Genomic DNA, 6481 nt, shown 5'->3' with positions numbered 1-6481 from the left:
CGTGCTCGTGCGGCGCGGCGCGGCGGAGCCGCAGGAGCCGGTGGCGGCGCCGCCATTTGGCGCCGCGCGGCGGGAGGCGGCCTGGGCTGTTCCTCCTCGGGCAGGGGCGGGCCCGTCTCGGAACATGAGAGAAAAATGCAATTAAATGCATTATTAAAATGAGACTAAACACTGCCATTTTCCCCAGACCTCAAGTCTGCTTTCATCAGTTTCATAAGTGAACCAACAAGTCTGTGCAAATCAGCACAGTAACCGCAGGGACTGCAATACTTGTCTGCCCTTACCATAAGATCAAAAAAACCCACAGCCCCTTATATATGTGTATTTTGATTGCTGAAGCAAAATGCTTGTGTCTGCTCTTCCAGACATACTTTGGAAAGTTATATTGCTGTTATTCTGTGGCAGTGAGGATGTTACTGAGTGGGATCTGCCACAGTATTCTGAAAATCAGATTGGAGTAGGGGCTGGGAATACTTTTCACCTCCAGCCTTTACAAACATGAATCTACATTCACTTGACCGTCTTTTCCAGCTCTTACTCCTCACTGGACAACCTTCCTCTATGAAACAATTGTTTTTACAAATATGTAAAACAAACACACGATRTAGTTATTATTTTATAATTAAGTGGTATTCAAAATGAGTACTGTTAAGTCACATCAAAAATGCCTCTGCTATATACCATACCCTGCAACGACATTTTGTTCAGCAGTTTTAAGTGTTCCTTTCGTGGGCTGCCTCTATCCCATGTAGGTCCAAGTTCCCACAACTCTTCCATTAAATTGAATAAGAAGAAAGTAGTTGAGCAGCATCTAGCAGCTCTAAGAGAATTGCTGGTTTATTTGGATGAGATGCCTTAGGAAAAGAAAACTGTAGTTGCCAGTATGACTATAATCGCTCCGTCCAGTGTCGTGTCAAATGTTGGCAACATGAAACTACGATTTTTCTTCTAGGCCACCAGTCTTCCTGGGCATCCATAGTCAGCAGGGACTTCGTATGTTGTCACCRAATTAAAACTTACTTGTCCAAATAAGCCAGCACAATAATTTAACTTGTCAAAACCAACACTATGATCATCCCTTTGAGAGTCATTATGTCAATCTGAACAATAGAAGAGCTGCCACATGCAATGGTAAATGTTTTTATGAGCTTACCCRCATAATTGCTGTTAATGAGCTTGTTTTATGAACTTTCTCAGCACTAACCCCTAGCACCAGATCTACATGATTTTCTTCACCCTGTTCCTCCTTCGTTAAATGGCCTGTGAAGTTGATGCACCACAGAAATCCAACAACATCACATCAAATAAAAATTCAGTCAAGTTCATTTTAATGTTTTCATATAGTCTCATAAACTGAAGTGTTTGTTCAGTGTTTTATCATACACTAATACAGAAAGATTGCCAGTTTTATCAGTGCTGATGGTTTATAATATAACATAAAGAGGTTTAAAGTCCCTCTTATTTCCTCGTGTTATTGCTTGATGGATAAGCCAATGTGATAAAATTATTTTTTGTATTAATAGGTCTGTTTAGACTAACCAATCTGATAGCCGCCTGTGATGGAATGACTGGCTGGGTAGATGAGGGGAGAGCAGTGGATGTTGTGTACCTTGACTTCAGCAAGGCTTTTGACACTGTCTCCCGTAACATCCTCCTAGAGAAGCTCAGGAAGTGTGGGTTACATGAGTGGACAGTGAGGTGGATTGAGAACTGGCTGAAAGGCAGAGCTCAGAGGGTCGTCATCAGTGGCGTGGAGAGGCTGGAGGCCTGTGGCTAGTGGTGTCCCCCAGGGCTCAGTACTGGGTCCCATCCTGTTCAACTTATTCGTCAACGACCTGGAGGAGGGGAGAGTGCCTCCTCWGCAAGTTTGCCGATGATACCAAGCTGGGAGGAGTGGCTGACACACCTGAGSGCTGTGCTGCCATTCAGAGAGACCTGGACAGGCTGGAGAGCTGGGCRGAGAGGAACCTCGTGAGGTTCAACAAGGGCAAGTGCAGAGTCCTGCACCTAGGGAAAAATAACYSYAGGCACCAGTACAAGCTGGGGGCTGACCTTCTGGAGAGCAGCTCTGCAGAGGAGGAYGTGGGAGTGCTGGTGCATGACAAACTACCATGAGCCAGCAGTGTGCCCTTGTGGTGAAGAAGGCCAACGGTAGCCGGGGCTGCATTAGGAAGAATGTTGCCAGGAAGTCAAGGGAGGTGATCCTGCTGCTCTACTCAGCCCTGGGGAGGCCTAATCTTGAGCCTAATATTAARGGAGTTCTGGGCTCCCCAGTACAGGAGAGACATGGAGCTACTGGAGAGAGTCCAGCGTAGGGCTACRAAGATGATCAGAGGGCTGGAGCACCTGCCCTGTGAGGAACGACTGCAAGAGCTGGGCCTCTTCAGCTGGGGGAAGAGAAGCCTGTGGGGGGATCTTATCAATGTGTAAAAGTACCTGAAGGGAGGGTGTCAAGGGGACMGGGACAAACTCTTTTCAGTTGTCCCGTGTGACAGGACAAGAGGCAATGGGCAGAAATTGAAGCACAGGRAGTTCTGCCTGAACGAGAGGGAGAATTTCTTCCCTGTGAGAGTGACGGAGCCCTGGCACAGGTTGCCCAGAGAGGTTGTGGAGTCTCCTTCTCTGGAGATCTTCAAGGCCYGCCTGGATGCAACCCYGTCTAACATGCTYTWGGTGACCCTGCTGAGCACAAAGGTTGGACTAGATGATCTCYRGAGGTCCCTTCCAACCTTACTGATTCTATGATTCTATGATTTTCGGTCTAGGAGTGGTCTGCCACACCTATTCTTGCTTTCTCCTATGTGGGAGTACTTTAAAGAGTGTTGATGCCTTGCGCATTTAATAATTATAAAGGCTCACTTCAAACTATAATGAGTCTATTTTTTAGCTGAAGTACTGTATCTTGAATAGGTTGTAATTCAAACAGAAACAATGCTAAAGTTACCACTGTAGGACCAAAACGCTGTACAACTAACAGTCTTTCAGACTTTCCATTCCAGCTCCTCATTATCAAGACTGCTGGTTTGCTTATTTTTCATCAATTTATGTTTTTTTTCTGACYATTTGCTTTTTCCCCCTGACATCCCCAACATCTTCCATGTTGTTTCTTTCTTTACTTTTTGCTTACGGCTTTACTCTTCTAATTGTCCTGTTGCAGGTCAGATGGGAGCAGATAACTCATAATTTGTCCTAAAGCTTTTTAAAGATAAAATTAGACTAGCTGATATATTACTTTTCAGGTTCTTATTTTTTTCTCTTAGAGAGATGGGTGCAATGTTTGCCCAGAGCTACCTCTCAGATTTATGACAGTTTTGTTACAAATGAATACAATTTRGTTTTAAGTCCCAAAATAACCTGGTCTATAGTTCATTTATTTATGTGAGAAAAAAAATATTAAGCAAACCACCTGTAGCATCCAAATGATCTTATCTATATCTTTTTTRTTCAATCCATATTAGTCATTTCTATGGCTAATAACTCCGTATGCTTTTTTCCTAATAACATGTGACTTGCTTTTTCCAAAATCACCTCAGCAGCACTCTGGAGAAATTTGTATTCATGAAGATAACCTGATAAAACTTCTGGCACAACATTCAGCTGAGAATAATAGAAAGCTTAGGAAGAATAGGTGTTTCCTTCCAGCTATGAGCTTTTTACTGCAGTGTTAAAGAAGGTAGAGAACGTTCAATCAGACTGAGTGTTTGCAGGCTGTCCTGTGGAGTGGCATTAAGCAGCAGAGAGCACAAAATGAATACTAAACTAACCACAGAAAAGTGTGATTAATGCATTTCCTTTCTTTAATAAAAGACCCTCATTTAATGCATTTCCCTTCTTTAATAAAAAAACCTTGTCTGAAGAAATGAAGGAATTAAACTGCAGATATGAAATCAAATATTAAGAAGCCCTGCTTATATGCAACATTGAGTAGATACCATTTTCCAAAAGCAGCCGAATCAGATTTTAAGTGAAGGCCAAAAGGGACCATTAGATTATCTAGCCAAAGGCTATCCACCAAGCAGTCTGTGAGGCAGACACAACTTGCTGGAGATTCCTGTCTGGCTTCCCAAATGGTTTTGAAAGCCTTTTAGTGTACTCAGATATGCCCAGATGTATATCCCCACCACACTGTCCTTCATTATGATTGGACGGTTGCCCCAAAGAGGTGCCCCTGATAGCCATAATGGGGCCTTTTCTGGCTTCTTTTATTAAAAAAAAAAAAAAAAGAAAAAGAAAAAGGTCTTATGAAATCAACAGCTCATYCCTGTAGTGATATCAATCATTTGTAAGAAATCTTTTCTGTAGCAGAAGACTCAACACGTCTCCATTGTGCAGTGGCTCATACAGTCATGCCTAGAGCAGGCCAGATATATGCTAYTATGCAAGAGAAAAACATGTCTACAGTGCTGCTTTGATACACACTGAAACAATACCAGTGACTGTTTAATTTTTTTGAAGAAAAATTAAGGTTGGTTGTGCCTCAGCCAGTGTGATAGACAGCATTCTAATTCTCCTCATCCTATTACTATTTCAAGAGAGAAGGAGAGATATAAGAAGTTAACGACAGTGAAGATGCTAGTGATAATTATAAAATGCAATACTTAAAAACTGTCACATGTGGAACTCTGGATTGTTTGATGTTAAAAATCCTTAAAGGTACACCTGTGAGAAAAAGATATCAGCTTGTTCCTTGGTTATCTTTAAGTTTTTGGAAGAAATGCACAGCTCTTGCAGGATGTGCATTTATTTTTACTCAGTATTTTCTGCTGCCTTACAAACTCCAGGTTACTGTGGTGTAACCTCACAAAATCAGCTAACAAAATCAGYGAGATCAGTGTTTGGGGAATGCTGCAAGAGAAGAGGATTAAAATCTAGTCTTTTTATCCAAATATTTTCTTTTAAATTATTCTAAGTTTCTGGAAGATGAAACAAGTCTAAGAATTTAAGGTTTATGTTTCAAAAATCCTACTGATTTGGATCTGTAAAGGCATGAAAAGCATGCCTAAAATAACTGTATAATGACTCAGTGTTTAAATAAAAGTGTTAAGTATTTTGGTAGTTTTTCCTTTTATCATAGTGTAAATTCAGCATATCTTGGCTATGTCAGTATTTATCTGGGAAACCTCTTAAGGAATATTTATGTAGAAAGGTTACGTAAGTTTTCTGTTTCAGTAAAWAAATATCATGCTATTTTCTGTATGGGTGTGCATTGTTCATTGTAGGTAGAAATAACATACACATACTGTATGTAAGCACATTCTACATATAGATATACATCTTCAATGGTAACCCAGATTTTCACAAGGAAACCTTCTSTACTCTGATTTGCAAAAATGTTTTGTGTTTTTGATACACAAAGGTTAACGCAGGACATGAAATGTGATGATTTTTCTAGGTTTCTTTAATAATCCATGGAAATCTGTAGGATCTGAAAAGGTTTAAAGCTAAAATGGTAGACAAGGTTTTGGCTTATTCCACTATCAGTTCTGCTGTTCCACATATTATACATGTAGAAACATTAAAAGTTAATTTTAAATTCCTTCTTTCAGACCATATCATCTTACTAGAAAGTTGKAGATCTATGGACTATCTTATTGCTRAGAAGACATAATGTCCGGCTGATACATTCTTAAAATGTTCATCATACATAAAAGTTTACTTTGGAACCTAGAGCCCGTAATCAGAAATGTTCCACGTGCAATTAAGACGATACTAAGGGCAATAAAAACTGGGAAAGCAAGCAGTCTAGAAATACTAATTCCCAGTAACTAAGGGAAGATTTTTTCCTTCAAGAACTTTTTCCCTTCTAGCACAGCCTTCCATCCATGCAAGACTGTGTGCGCTATGTGGCTAACTGTACCWGTGCTGATTAAAAAAGGCATCTCCTTTTGCAGTAACACAGAYGGAGTGGCCACCACAGCACATGTGCTCTTGAAAGAACCCCTGGCCTCTATCCCTCCTGTCATTTAAGTTTTTAAGATCATCCTCATCTACTCTCCAYACTGTAAACCTCAAACAGGTGCTAAAAAGAGCCTTAGCCTGAGCCACTGAGGGCACAAAGATTTGCCTGAACAAAAGATGCAGAAGGAAGCCCTGAATTTGGCTGCAGAAGTTGGTATCTTTAACCCTTAATGACCATTGATTATATATTTTGTAACTTACTTCAGGCACATCTCTGTGTTAAAAAATAATCAGAAATTTTATCATTAACTTAGAATTTTTATAAGTGATGAGTTGTGAAGAAAAGGGAAAGATAATTTAGAAATATTTATTGTTAAATACTGCTATTACTGCAGTCACAGGATTACTTATGTATCCAGTTTTCTGATCTCTCTCTCCATCAGAATGCCTGCTAGCAGTATTGAGAAAATGTTCTGCAGCTTTATTGCCATTTGCCAGCATTTTTAAAGTGCTACAAGTTTTTTCACTTCACATTCATATTTTGTTTCCTCTTCTTGAGCTCACGCAGGAAATCTGGCAAAGA

This window comes from Rhea americana, unplaced genomic scaffold, assembly GCF_003343005.1.
Source record: "Rhea americana isolate MKP2758 unplaced genomic scaffold, rheAme1 scaffold_13, whole genome shotgun sequence".
Classification (NCBI taxonomy): domain Eukaryota; kingdom Metazoa; phylum Chordata; class Aves; order Rheiformes; family Rheidae; genus Rhea; species Rhea americana.
This window is presented reverse-complemented; position numbering follows the sequence as displayed.